At 43.0% G+C, this 15,658-nt stretch overlaps 1 long non-coding RNA gene across 1 annotated transcript; it reads left to right on the plus strand.

Moving 5' to 3' along the window:
• Positions 1-8,271: 8,271 nt before the first annotated feature.
• On the plus strand, positions 8,272-15,144 carry LOC138983315 (uncharacterized). The gene is made up of 3 exons (XR_011461080.1): positions 8,272-8,427; positions 12,932-13,012; positions 13,451-15,144. It is a non-coding gene; the product is annotated as an uncharacterized lncRNA (long non-coding RNA).
• Positions 15,145-15,658: the final 514 nt, after the last annotated feature.

Consider the following 15,658-nt stretch of genomic DNA (forward strand, 5'->3'; position numbering starts at 1 on the left):
ACTTTACTTCCTTGCACTCACACACAGCAAGTAACAATCATTTCTCAGAAATTCTAAGAATATTTGTTGACGATTCCTTTCGTAAAGTATCCTTGTTACAGATAACAAAAACATATTAGACTTTTACTAGAACATTTATAGTTCTTCGGAAGAGGAAGTATAAAATGATATACATGCACATGTAAGTAATTTCCGAGAAATACATTATATCGAAAGCATAGATGTCCTGATCACAATTTCATGTTTCATATAAATAAATCCATGCCGGATCCACTCAGATTATGAAGGGCTGATTAACCTGAGTGCGTGGGACAAAAATAGTACATGTATCATCGACCGTGGGATGAAAATGTGTTGTGATTTAAACGGTATATAAGGTAACGTTAGGTTCAATGTCGTGGGGCTGCTATCAAACCGCTGCACAACAGTGCATTATGAAGAACTGCAATTATCGTTGGCAAGTTGAGCCAAAAGTGTATAATTGTTACTCTTTGTTTTGTTTGTACACCCTTTGTGTATTCCTTCGTTCCTTGTTCCCTTCCTACCTTTGTTCGTTTGTTCCTTCCTTCCTTCCTACCTTCCTTCCTTCTTTCCTTCCTTCCTTCCTCCTTCCTTCCTTCCTGTCATCCTTCCTTCCTTCCTTCCTCCTTCCTTCCTTCCTTCCTTCCTTCCTTCCTTCCTTCCTTCCTCCTTCCTTCCTGTCATCCTTCCTTCCTTCCTTCCTTCCTTCCTTCCTTCCTTCCTCCTTCCTTCCTTCCTACCTTCCTTCCTTCTTTCCTTCCTTCCTTCCTCCTTCCTTCCTTCCTTCCTTCCTTTCTTCCTTCCTTCCTCCCTTCCTTCCTCCTTTCTTCGTTCCTTCCTTCCTTCCTTCCTTCCTTCCTTTCCTTCCTTCCTTCCTTCCTCCTTCCTTCCTTCCTTCCTTCCTTCTTACCTTCCTTCCTTCCTTCCTTTCTTCCTTCCTTCCTCCCTTCCTTCCTCCTTTCTTCGTTCCTACCTTCCTTCCTTCCTTCCTTCCTTCCTTCCTTCCTCCTTCCTTCCTTCCTGTCTTCCTTCCTTCCTTCCTATCTTCTTTTCTTCACTTTTCTTTGCATTTCTTCCTTTCTTTCTTCCCTTCCATCATTGGTCTCTCTTTGCTCTTTTATTGAAACTTACCGGTACCATCTTCGCCCATGGCTGGTAACAAGAACCTCTTGATTTCGTGTTATTGTTCACTCGAACATACTCCATATATACAAACAACCACTATATCAGTAGAGTATTGTCAGTCTTTGAAAGTCTGTAACGTCTTTATTTTCATTTAAATCCCTGTTGTTGCATGGTCATCTGCGAAAAGAAACAGATATCAGGCCCCTGGCTTAGCAGACCCCATATTGTTCTGTCCAAGGGCGGGGATGTAGCTCAGTCGGTAGCGCGCTGGATTACGGTATCCAGTTGGCCGCTGTCAGCGTGAGTTCGTCCCCACGTTCGGCAAGAGATTTATTTCTCAGACTCTCCTCGGTGTCCGAACACCCCCGTGTGTACAGTACACGCAAGCACAAGACCAAGTGCGCACGAACAAGATCCTGTAATCCATGTCAGAGTTCGGTGGGTTATAGAAACACGAAAATACCCAGCATGCTTCCTCCGAAAACGGCGTATGGCTGCCTAAATGGCGGGGTAAAAAACGGTCATACACGTAAAATTCCACTCGTGCAAAAAACACGAGTGTACGTGGAAGTTTCAGCCCACGAACGCAGAAGAAGAAGAAGAAGAAGTTCTGCCCAAATCCAAAATGGGACCCAAAATGGACCCTTTAACAATATGAAACTTTTTTTTCTGTTTTGTTTTTAGCGGTTTAAGTCGGTGTCAGCAAATTCTCCAGCTGTGCCACTATACACGACATAATTATGACAATAAGCGCCATCAAACTCATATCTATCATATATAGACTGAAAAGAAAACGACAGTTGATGATGACAAACGCACCCGCGAAGAACCGTCGTTTGGTAATCAATCTATTATCGTTTGTCTTGCAGTGCCAACGCTTGCCATCCTTACAAAAGGCACATCTCTATTAGTTTCGTTGTGATTTTACGCTTGTGGTCATGAACAACACCCCGACCCTGAAACGACGCCGTGAACTTTTGAAGTGGGATGTTTTGTGATCAGAGTGGCCAGTTTTTTTGTTTTGTTTTTAATTGCGCCGGGTTGAAACCAGTGGCACCTGTGTCAAGGGTGTCATCGCTTTCTCTCTCTAATCCCCACTATGGAACGATGAAATTTTAAATTGAAGAGCTTGGCTTTCATGAGTTAATTACCTGGAACGCTCTGTTGGAGTATACGTGGCACATGTTGCAGTACACGTATTGTGCACGTTTTCTCTCTCTCTCTCTCTCTCTCTCTCTCTCTCTCTCTCTCTCTCTCTCTCTCTCTCTCTCTCTCTCTCTCTCTCTCTCTCTCTCTCTCTCTCTCTCTCTCTTTCTCTTTATCTCTCTCTCTTTCTCTCTCTCTTTCTCTTTATCTCTCTCTCTTTCTTTCTCTCTCTCTCTCTCCCTCTCCCCATCTCTCTCTCTCTTCTCCCTCTCTCCTCTCTCTCTCTCCCATCTCTCTCTCTCTTTCTCCCATCTCTCTCTCTCCCATCTCTCTCTCTCTCTTTCTCTCTCTCTCTCTCTTTCCTCTCTCTCTCCCCCATCTCTGTCTCTCTCTCTCTTTCTCTCTCTCCCTCTCTCCATATCTCTCTCTCTCTTTCTCTCTCTCTCTCTCTCTCTCTCTCTCTCTCTCTCTCTCTCTCCCTCTCCCCCATCTCTCTCTCTCTCTCTCTCTCTCTCTCTCTCTCTCTCTCTCTCTCTCTCTCTCTCTCTCTCTCTCTCGGTATCTTTGTAGCTCTGTCTCTGTCTCCCTCTCCCCCTTCTCTCTCTCTATATTTTTTCTTCTCGCGAGAATGCCAGTTTGAAATAACCTTCTACCTTCTAGCTGATTTATAGTAATAGAATATACAAATATCACAAGTAAGTCAATAATGCCATGGTATTTTGAGAAGGGGTAAATTTTCAGTAAGAAAAAATATTTTCTTCTTACAGGCCTGTCTTACACTGTGCCGAATATCCTTGCAAATATGAACATGTTGTATTCGGCAAAAAAAGAGACGAATGGACAGGAAAAAATATTGAAAATTCGAAGCCTTACCGATCATTGCGAATGCATACAAATCCATATACGAATGTCTTGCGGATGTATTACGAACGTTGCGAGTGGCCTTGCGAGTGTTGCGAGTGCTTGCAAACATTTTACGAATAAAGCGATTATGCAATTCGCATTGTTCTTACACTGTGCCGAATTTCCCTTGCGAATAGAATTAACCAATAATTCGTAATGATCGGGACATGGTCGCAAGACATTCGTAAATGTTCTTAACCATTCGCCACCATTCGTCTCTTGTTGCGAATATTAGCAACATGCTCCTAATATTCGCAAGGAATGCATATTCTTCAGTATTCGCAAGCCATTCGTAATCATCGTAAAGGTATTCGTAGCGCTCGCAAGGCGTTCGCAATGATCGGTACACATTCGCAAGCACTCGCAACTATTCGTAAGACATTCGCAAGAAATGTGTATATGAACATGTTGTATTTGGCCAAAAAAAGAGACTAATGGACAGGAAACATATTGACCATTCGAAGCCTTACGAATCCTTGCGAATGTCTTACGAATGGTTGCGAGTGCTTGCGAATGTCTACTGATCTTTGCGAATGCATACGAATCTATATTCGCAAGGATATTCGGCACAGTGTAAGACAGGCATAACGAATGTTTGGGAATGCCTTGCGAGCCTGACGAATACATTGCGATGATTACGAATGTTCGCAAGGATATTCGGCACAGTGTGAGACAGGCATAACGAATGGTTGCGAATGCCTTGCGAGCGTTACGAATACATTGCGATGATTAGGAATGTCTTGCGAAATCTTACAAGTACGTTGCCAAAACGTTAAGAATATGACTTTTTTGCGAATTTTAGAAACATGTTGCTATGTTCAAAACAAGAGACGAATGGTGGCGCCGAATGGTTAAGAACATTTACGAATGTCTTGCGACCATGTACCGATCATTGTGAATTATTGGAAAATTCTATTCGCAAGGGCAATTCGGCACAGTGTAAGAGTAGCTTCAGTTTTGGTTCGGTTCATTCTCAGTAAGAAAAAATAATTCTTCTTTCAGTTTTGGTCCGGTTTGTTACATTCTCTTAATTCTGTTCTCTTCTGTTCTATTTTATTTTTTTTTTGCTTTCATTTCTTTCGTTTTTTTTCATAATTATGAGGGAAGAGGTTCTAAAAGGGTCTATAACTCTACACCATGAAGATCAATTCACCATCGCCCTTTTAAAAACAAAACATCAAAAATGTCTGTTTATGTATATTTGTCCAGAGAAGAAAACAATTATGTATTTTGTAATTTCAAATAAGATTGTAATTAGCACACCCTTTCTTTCTTTTCTTTATTTGGTGTTTAACGTCGTTTTCAACCACGAAGGTTATATCGCGACGGAGCACACCCTCCCCCATACAATTACAAAACTTAACAATACAGCTGGTTACACCGGTATACACACAATAACTTGATGTGATTTTCTTTAGTCCACTCCACAAAAACTCAGTTGCATGACCATGCCTGCATGGTTCTCTGGCCTCAGTCTGAGATACCAGAGCAAGAAGGCCGAGCAAGGTTGAAATCCGATGCCCATTTTGCTCTTATCTTGTACCTGTTTCTGCTGCTCCTAATCAAGCCTTGCTGTTAACTAGGCTGTGCCTTATCCATAATTCACAGGTACGAAGAGAGGAAAAAGCGAGTGACGGATGGATAGTTGCACACAACCTTGCCATCACACTGAGGATGCGTCTTGGGAAAATACGGTGACATGAATAAATACTTGTCGCGTTTTGTTCCCGATAATGAAGTGTGTCTAATGACGTGTCTGTGGTCTCCTATCGCCTGAAAAGTGGGGGGTGGGGGAGGGGGGGGAGGGGGGGGGGGGAGGGGGGGATGCATTTTTAAAGAAGGAGTCGTTCGTCGGTGGCTCAAGTTTCGAAGAACTAGCTGGCTTGGTTGGTTGGTATCGGAGAGATTGGCCGTGACGTGTCCTTTATGATAGCATCCTCACCCAATTAAATATTTGGGTGATGTTATAGGGGAACGTAAGGGAGGGGTATGTCTGCCTGTCTGTATGTGCGTCCGTGTGTCTGTGTGTATGGATATGTGCGTCTGTATGTGTGCCCGTGTGTACACTATGGGTGTGTGCGTCGAATGTATGCAAATCAAAGGTTTTGCAGGTCATACGTTTCTACAAAACGTTATGACATAATGTGATGTTTAGACCTATACATCATGCAGCAAAAAATGTTAAAGTGCATTTTAAGTGTACATTTATGAATGTATGTTTCCGCTGTGAATTAAAGTTGTACGTTCATGCCTTGAGGAGATATGGCAAATCTTCCTGACTGATACGAACACATGCAGCTGGTGTTTTGAAACAAATCACCATTTCCGGTTAAAAGGCTACTTTGTAAATCCTGATTTGTAAGTTGCTTTCTGCATCTTTTTTTCAGTTCAGTCTAGAAGTACTCCGTCTCTTCGCCCCCCCCCCCCCCCTTCTCCACCCCTCCCCCCTTCTCTCTCGCCCCCTCTCTCTCTCTCTCTCTCTCTCTCTCTCTCTCTCTCTCTCTCTCTCTCTCTCTCTCTCTCTCTCTCTCTCTCTCTCTTGAAAAGCACACCGGAATTATTGGAATAGGATTATATATAATGAGTAGGATGTTCTTGTTTTTGTTTACTATGTGCATTTGTATGCTGGTGCTTGAGATGTGCTCATCTCCATGAAAAGGGCCCAAGGCCTACTCATTAAAACATTCAGACTTCAGACTTCAGACCTCTCTCTCTCTCTCTCTCTCTCTCTCTCTCTCTCTCTCTCTCTCTCTCTCTCTCTCTTGTTCTAACACACAAACACGCACGCACGCACACACACACACACACACACCCACACACACACACACACACACACACACACACACACTGATTTTCAACAAGAAATATTTTATAACAAAACGTCGACCCGAATAACAAGCTGATTTATACGGACACTTACTTTATTCATGACAGTGTATAAGATGGTATGTCATTCATGACATCGTCAAGAATTTAAATTGCAATTCTATGAAAATTAAGAAAAAGTTCACTGACGGGTCAGGAAGACATCTCTAATCTGAACTTGACGTGGAGAGGGGTAATCTTTTCAACTTCGCACCACATTATTTATTCCGTAGCACAGACTCACAGTCCACATCGAGGAGAGACAACGTCTCGTAAATTAGCCAAGGGAGCCAACTCTCGCGGGAAAGCCTGAGTTTCTCCTGAAGCTGCTCCGTCTGAACTTCGGCCCCGGTGCAACGCATAAATATCCATTTTGACCACGCCTCGTGAGACCTGGCGAGAACTTGCGAGACCTGTGTTCATTTGTTCTGATTCTCTTTGTCTCTGACGCTTGTGGGGTGATAGATGCGACGATTGTTTTTCTGATACTGTCGTAGTTTTAGATCTGAAGCTTTCGTGTTTCATTTTTCTCGTTTTCATTTTTCTCGCAGAACAAGACAGCAAAAACATTAACAAGTTATCAATCGAACAAACAAACATAACAACGCGATTTCGGCTGAAGTTTTGAGTCATGTTGTATTAAGCTTTAAAATCTGAGGGGTAACAATTTTGGGGCGGTTAATATCTTTTTGCAAGCATTATTGTATTCGCAAATATTTTTTCAAGTTTTGCTTATCCCTGCAGAATACTGATTTTGAAATAAGCACAACAAGGAAATGTCGTTCGAGTTGTTTTCCTCATTGCGAGGAAGGTCTTGTTTTTTAAAACTCTTAAACTGTGGAATAAGGCCAAAAAAAAATAGGTCTGTTTACGGTAACCCGACCGACCCTATTTTTTTCGCGCGACCCTTGACCTTTTTTTGGCATTTGGGGAAAAAAAATCATTTGGTTTTTTTTTTGCAAAATAACGTAAAAATATGGTTTTTTGGGGAAAAAAAAAATCCCGACCTACCGACCCTATTTTTTTGGCCTATGTTACCGTAAACAGACCTTTCTTTTTTTTTGGCCTAAACAGTTCAAAAAGATGATAGTACAGACGGTTTCTCACAAGGAGTAGAAGGAAATTAGGAGGAAGAGCTGGGAAGGAGAAGGGAGGGAGTTATAGCAGTAGCAACGGCATCCAGTCAACATTCACAACCAACACCACAATCACAGCAACAACAATGTTAATAATTACAATAATAACTATAATGATAACAGCAACGACGACAACGAAAACAACAACGACAACAATAACATTAACGACAATGACAACGACAGTGACGTTTACATTTTCATGTATTTTTTCAAGTGATCGTTTTTCCCAAGCTATAAGTGCCCTTAATCTTGTGCAGGCCCGCAGGACAGAATCAGGGCGACAGGACACAAAGAAGCCATCACAAGACACAACAAAACCAATATCAGGGTAGGAAGAATTCACACAGAAGAAAAGATTTGTCAAGTCTAGAAACCCTCCTGGCTCGCAGACTTCTGCCATCGCTTCTCGAGGACCTAATTAGATTTACGAGAGCACTGGTCGAGAGTCTTGGGAATCCTGGAAGTCTCGGCGCCTCGTGCCACCGGAACTGACCCCTCCCACGTGACTTGGTGACGACAAGACCTTTGGTTCAGGGTCTCGTGACTCAGGCTGTGTAACCTGTAGGTGTCGCTCTGCTGGTCGTCTGCTCCACTTCTCGTCGCTGGTCAAAGATTGGTGGTCAAAGATTTATGTATTCATGGAAAAAGTCTTCTTTCTATTGAGGTTGAAGTCATGATTCGTGCTCTTTGTGTGTGTGTGTGTGTGTGTGTGTGTGTATGTGTGTGTGTGTGTGTGTGTGTGTTTGTGTGTGTGTGTGTGTGATGTGTGTGTGCGTGCGTGCGTGCGTGTGTGCGTGCGTGCTTGGGTGCGTGCGTGCGTGCATGCGTGCGTGCGTACGTGCGTGTGTGTGTGTGGTTGAGTTTTTGTTGTTGTAGTTGTTCCTTTATTGCTGTGTGTATGTGTGTGTGTGTATGTGTGTGTGTGTATGTGTGTGTGTGTGTGTTTGTGTGTGTGTGTGTGTGTGTTTGTGTGTGTGTGTGTGTGATGTGTGTGTGCGTGCGCGTGTGTGCGTGCGTGCGTGCGTGCGTACGTGCGTGTGTGTGTGTGGTTGAGTTTTTGTTGTTGTAGTTGTTCCTTTATTGCTGATGTGTTACTACCTTTGCTGTGGTTGTATCTGTGTGGTGGTGGTGTGCATGGTGGTGGTGGTGGTGGTCGTGCGGGTGGTACAGTTGCCGCATGAGGAGGAGGAGGAGGACGACGACGACGACGGCGGGAAGGAGGATGTTTCGGGTGATTTTTCGTACTTTCATTTCTTACATTTTATATGTTCAAGGCCGCAACAATTAGGGCTACAGATAACAAAGAAGAACGAAGGGGAAATGCATGCATTTAGTTACAGTTGGGTAGCCGCACGCTATTAACTGAAGTGTTTAGCGTGCGCCTTTTAAACACTCTTTCTGTAACACGTTTTGAACACAGTGAAACATTGTACATAATTCTACTAGCAAATAATGCACACATGATAAACACTAACTAGTGTTCATTTGTGTTACTTTTGTAAGTAATAATTGTGTACTATGTCACATGCACTGTGTTCAAAACTGATTACAGAAAGGGTGCTCAAAGGTGTAAATCTTCAATTCGATTCAGAGTGCATGCAAGCTGCATGGTTGTATAGTGCAACTAATAACACACTGGGCAAACAAAGTCCAAATATTCAGTCAGCTGCATGGATGCTAGAGAGAGAGAGAGAGAGAGAGAGAGAGAGAGAGAGAGAGAGAGAGAGAGAGAGAGAGAGAGAGAGAGAGAGAGGGAGGGAGAGAGAGAGAGAGAGAGAGAAAGAGAGGGAGAGAGAGAGAGTTGCATCAGAGAGAGAGAGTTGCATCAGAGAGAGAGAGAGAGAGAGAGAGAGAGAGAGAGAGAGAGAGAGAGAGAGAGGGAAAGAGAGAGAGAGAGAGGTGTTATTCGGGAATGCAATAAACTAAAAGTTCCATTAACATGCAACTCTTTGCATGGGACACGTAGACCCCTATCGTCTCAGTCTGTCACGCAGACAGAGAACACGTACACCTTCGTGATTTGTCTCGCGTTCAGCTCACACGGTAGAGTTTCAGTGTTGTTTCCTGTCTTAAGCTAATCCTTCTCTTTGCTGACATTTGCAATGTTCCACTCTTGATACCAGCTCAACTTTTCCAGATCATTGACAACACTTGGCATGTGGCACAACGCATTTGCATGAAGTGTATCATGATTGAAACAGAAAAATTAGCCCCTGTGTGAGAAGATAATCTAGGCACTTTGGTTTTGATGTGAACGTTCACAGTTTCGACTATCGGAAAGTTCTGCTCGGTGTCATCACTGTAATACTAATAGCATGCATTTGCGGTGAATAAGTCTTTCAACCTGCTATCTACAAGTAACCCCCAGCAAGAAGGACATGGAGATGAACTTGTGATAGTGTGTGTGTGTGTGTGTGTGCGTGTGTGTGTGTGTGTGTGTGTGTGTGTGTACGTGTGTGTGTGCGTGTGTGTGTGCGTGCGTGCGTGCGTGTGTGTGCGTGCGTGCGTGCGTGCGTGCATGCGTGCGTGTCTGTTTTCACTTGAAAATTTAAAAAAGCTGTTTATAGGCTTGCTCCAGGAAACACAGGAAAAAGAAGTAAGTCACCTGGTAATGCCTGTACCTCTAATCTCTTTGTACTCATACAATAGCTTTTTTTTTAAACAGAGGACGCTTACAACACACATATATATAGAACAACTGTCAATTGTTGTGGACTAAATCCCAATAAAATAAATTGAGACATACTGGCTTTTGAGTTTAGAAGAAGCTAATTAATTTACATCTTCAACAAACAGCAAGAAAAGTTCAAAAAGCACAAATTAAGTCTTAAACGAAAAGCAGGAAAGATAATCCCAGATTAGAAAGACATCTATCATGAACGCCGTCACAGTCACAGCCAACTAGGTTAACGGTCTATTCCCAGAATCTACTCCTCCGTCTATCCCCAACTCCTCTCACAGACGTCAGCCGTAATGGTAATGCACATGTCTTGCATAGACATGCCGCTATACGCAGGATCAGCCGTAATTGTCCGGGGGACATTTTATCTGGGAGGAAACAGCCTTCGTGTTACACCGTCGGCGGTGTAGGTTACTGCTTTTAATGGGCAGGGATTTCAAAACTGAAAGAGATCGTGGAAGGTTCCTGAGCCCCCGTCTTGCACTGTTTCTGACATGTCATGCAACTCCGCTGCAACTTTATTCTTTCCCGGCCTGCTCGGGTGACGTGCGCCTGAATAGCGGGTGCAGCCGCCTTGAAATGGGGTGCAGACATGTGACACCGGGTAGGTCACCCGAAACTTCGACACCCCTTTACCATCACCCGCCCGTTTCTTTGCCCTTTGCTTCACCCCGCCGCCGCCACCCGCAATATGCCCCCCACCCCCCACCCCCCTCCCCGAACCCCTACCTCCATTCTTCTCTTCCCCATTGCCACCCCTCCACATGTCCCTCAATTCCTCCACATCCTGGCTCCCGACGATCACACACACATACACACACACACTCACACCCACCCACACCCACACGCACATACACACACACACATACAAACACAAACACACACACACGTACGCACGCACGCACGGCATACACACCCATGCAAGCGCACGCAAACACACACACATGTCACACACATGCACACACACACACACATACGCACACACGCACGCACGCACGTACACACACACGCGCACGCGCACACACACACATACACACACGAACACACACACATACACACACACACATACTGGTTTACACACACACATTTACATGTTTTGACACCGTTAAGTTGACTTTTTTCCCGTTAAGTTGACTTTTTTCACGGAAAGAGTGTTATCACACCATTGAAATGACACTCTTTCCGTCCTCTATAGGCGACGAAATAGGTCAAATTTTGTGCATTTTTTAGTGGAAAATGCTTCGATGCCGGAGCGGGTACTGGACCCAGTGCCGTTGTAGTGCAAGTGCACTACAAAGGCACTGCACCCAGTGCCGTTGTTGTGACGTCAAAACAACGGGGTGCGTCAAAACAATTCAGCTCCATTTTCAGGCCAAAGTCAAAACAACGCGGTCTTAACAAACACACACACTCTCTCTCACACACACACACACACACAGTCTCACACACACACACACACACAACAAAGACAGATTGACCTGCGCACTCATGCATGCAAACGCAAGCGGAGAGGCAAATAAGTAGGTCCTACAACTTTTGACGAAGCCGCTTTAGTGCGAATATGTTACCGTGACTTTATGTCTCTCTACATAAACACATGCAGACAGCGATGAGATACAAGCAGTCATCCTCTTTGAATATCTCTCGCACCCAGTCTGCACACACACACACACACACACACACACACACACACGCATACACAGTGTACACACCCACACACACACACACACACACAAACACACACACACACTCACACATACACACACGCACGCACGCACACACACACACACACACACACACACACACACTATCACCACCAAGCACCGACTATTTTCCACCATCACTGCCTTTTCCTTGTAAAAAAAATACCAAGGCCCGTCCACCCCCCCCCCCCCTCACCCCCCCCCCCCTCACCCCCCACCCCCCCCCCCCCCCCATCCACCACTACCACCACCACCTAGTATGTTTCCTCCGTACCCCCTTCCTCCATACTTTTGTCTGGTTACATCAGATCCCACCTTATGTCAGCCTTATCTTACGAGGGCTGCGTGCCTAATGCAGATAGGCCCAGGTTGAGTGATTGCGTGCATAATCAACACATGGGCAACTGCCAGTCATGCCCCTGCGCGGAGACTCTAAAGATGCCAAGATCTGTTCCTCGCAGATTAACTATATGAACCGCTTTGGTACAGTGAGACACATACATGTACAAAAGAAGGGTGATCTGTGGAATCTTTATTTTATTGACATAATTTTAATTTTTCAAAACATTTTTATTTACATTATTTTGAAATTAAGGTTTTTGGTGGTTGAATGCCATAATATAGGAAGTTCTTCTTCTTCTTCTTCTTCTTCTTCTTCTTCTTCTTCTTTCATGGGCTGAAACTCCCACGTACACTCGTGGTTTTTGCACGAGTGGGTCAAGTTTTTTCAAATATGACCGTTTATATATACCCCGCCATTTAGGCAGCCATACGCCGCTTCCGGGGGAGGAGGTTATTCAAAAGTGTCCTTTGTCAATGTTGGTAAAAGTAATGTACTCGGTGATTGAAACAAAGACCTGTGTTTACTTTGTAACTAACACGTTTGAACCACTCTTCCAGCACCAAAGATTACCATTGTTTTTATCCTGCAAGATGTCGGTAATTCAGTGGTGTATGCTCTTGTATCACATCATCTGCGTAGAGATAATGATTTTTTTTTAATTATCTTTTTGTGACAATCACTGTGGATCGCATCTTAGTACTGTACTATAAGTCATTGTTGCTAATAATAACAACAATAGGCGAAGCCTTCAAGGCTCACGTAAGAAATAGACAAACAGTAACAAATAAGTGATATATTATAACTGAACCATTGATTGATTTGAATGTGCATCATGCATGGAAGTTAAAAATGGTGCAGGAACTGAAGTTAGATCAACACATCAAAAAGATTAGTGCAATATATTTGTTTTCTTTCCCCTCCAGCATAATTCTGTTTTGATATATGCTTGATGTCTTCTGTTGTTTTTAAATTCATTGTCACTTCTAAATTGCATGCTTTACTATTGCAGAACGCTTGTGCATCTATCAAGAATGACAACTGCCTTTCACCGGAGCTCAGAGGGCTTGTCGACCAATTCAGTAATTGAAAAGTAAGTTTTTGAGTAAGGCGGTATAAAAAAAATCAGCTTGCAAAGTCCCAGTACCTGAAAGATCACTTTCATTCATAGTTTTCGAGCAAAAATACTGCTTCGTTGCACAGAGAGGCTACTGTTTACAAATATTTTAGGTACATGCCTGCCACTACAATATTTCATGTGTTTTTTAGGATCATTAATAGCACATGTCATAGTTGTAAGACATGATAAGGATTCATGAAAGTGGTTTGTCAACACGTTCTATAACGACAAATGGAATACAAAATTTAATATGTTCACATCCATTCATGTAAAGTGTAGTTTTGGGTTGTTGTCGTGTGTTGTTGGTTTTGATTGTGTGCATGCATCTACATCTTCAGTTTCACTCTTGGGTTGATTTCTGCTATATTTGTGTGTTGTTTTAATTATAATATTTTATTTTCTGTGTTTTAGGTGCAGATCTGGAAGAGAAACTTCTGCTTCTTCATGACTGCCTAGTTCCCTGAGGCAAGGTTGGGAATGCTGCCAAGGAGAAGGCGTGGGCCAGGTACTACTCTGCTTTTTCAACCCAGCATTCAGGCATTACTGAGTTGACAGTATCCCCTGCAGTTTCAGCCTGGATTGCCTTGAACATGTTTATACTGTTGGTGTCTTAAAGGCCTATATAAAAAAAACTAGGGAACCAGTAAGTGCATTAGAAATCAAAGAGGATGAAGAGTACAATGCAAAGTATGTTGGAGTATGTGTTGCCAAAAAGCTAAAACAGAGAGTTTGGTGTCTCCAAAAGAGTGCATACAGAGATGAGAAATTGCAGTGTTTGGAAGCCCTGACTTGCGCACCTGAATTCTACAGTGAAGAGAGTGAAACCACCCCTGACATGACAAGCATGCTGAACAAGGGCAAACTGACCTTTGTCAAGCCCAATGTATTGCAGATGTGTCTGTCCATGCAACACAAAGCAGAAATCTTAAACAGAATGAGGCAAAGCGTTGATGATATCAAATAACCAAAGGGAAGTAATTGCTCTTTATTCATACGACATGACTGTGTAATAGAGTAAGCGAGAGTTGTACAAAACCTTTTCTCCTGGCACCTGAGAGAATAACAAGCATTGAAATATACAAGCGACTTTCATCCTCTCGTGCCAGGAGAAAAGGTTCCGTACAACTCTCGCTTAATCTATTACACATGTCGTATGCATAAAGAGCGATTACTTCCCTTTGGTGATTTGATGTCCATGGAACATATTTTCTGTGAAACCTGTGCATCAACACACAGGCAAAAGCAGATGACTTTATTGAACCATGCAGGAACAGTGATGCTGTTCCGGTGTGTTTTTATGACACTTTGTATTCATTTGATCTTTCACAAGCTGTTCAAGAAGACACTTTGCAAAATGTTCTGGTTTTTTTTAAATAAGACTCCACCACAAACTGAAGACAATGATGGACAAAATGAAATGTACATGGAAAGAAAAGACTGAGGAAAAAGCTGAAAACATACAATGTTGGACAAAATGAAATGCACATGGAAAGAAAGGAGTTTGAGGAAAAAGCTGAAAACATACAATGTTGAGAACAATCAGGAAGGATCTCTGTAGTGTGTTGTGTATGATCTTTCTTCATGCAGTACAAACTATCCTATCTGATCAAGTGCATGTACATTGAATTTGAACTTCTTGATTGTTGTCTTAGGTGTCGATTTTTGGTGTTAAAATCTGCTGTCGTTAAAATGTACTTCTCTTCCTATTTCAGTATTTGGTTCAGTATTGTATCACATGGCTTGTTCAGTGCCTGTTCTGTATTTTCATGAGTCCATGTAAATTTAAGTCTGCAACATGAAAATTTGAAACATATTCATTTTGCTATGGTTCAAACCTAATTCCTTTGTGTACTTGTTCAAGATATAATTTTGACAGCGAGATATTTTGCAAACATATCTGTTTTCATTTCAAAATCAATTGTCAGCCACTTGATAAATGTCTTGCATCGATGCGTCTGATTGTTTTTATGTTGACCACTATGTACACTGGAATTTGCTTTGCTTTCCTAATAGAACATGTTCAGTCGCATACCAGCAACACTTTGTTATAACCTTGAATGGTTGAAAACGACGTTAAACACCAAAGAAAGAAAGAAAGAAAGCAACACTTTGTTAACGTTTGAATGGAATTGGAAGTTGTATGAACTCAAATAGAGCATATGTATCTTTGGTCACAGTGACACACACACACACACCATACAGTGACAATTAATGCAGGGCCGGACTAGGGCTACCAGGGGGGGGGGGGATGGGGGTTGCGCAACCCCCCCTAACCCCCCCTAAACATGTACCTCACTTATTTAAAAAAAAATGTATTATTGTTTATTTTATGCCGTTTCATGCAAGGAGCGACCATTTTCCTATCCCCTTCAGCTTAAGGGGGCGTCGCCCCCTGACCCCCACAAGGGGCAGAGGAACATCCCCCTGGACCACCATTGGCAACCCCCCCGCCCCCCCCCCCCTCCTCTTTGCTTAGTCCGGCCCTGTAATGTACCAACATTCACTATCTCACTCAGTCTCAATTCACACAATTTGACACAAGAAAGATTCCTATTTATACACATGCATATATTTAATCAATGAAGTAGATACATTCTCAAACAAAGTTTCAACATGTTG

This window comes from Littorina saxatilis, linkage group LG1 (genome assembly GCF_037325665.1).
Source record: "Littorina saxatilis isolate snail1 linkage group LG1, US_GU_Lsax_2.0, whole genome shotgun sequence".
Taxonomy (NCBI): Eukaryota; Metazoa; Mollusca; class Gastropoda; order Littorinimorpha; family Littorinidae; genus Littorina; species Littorina saxatilis.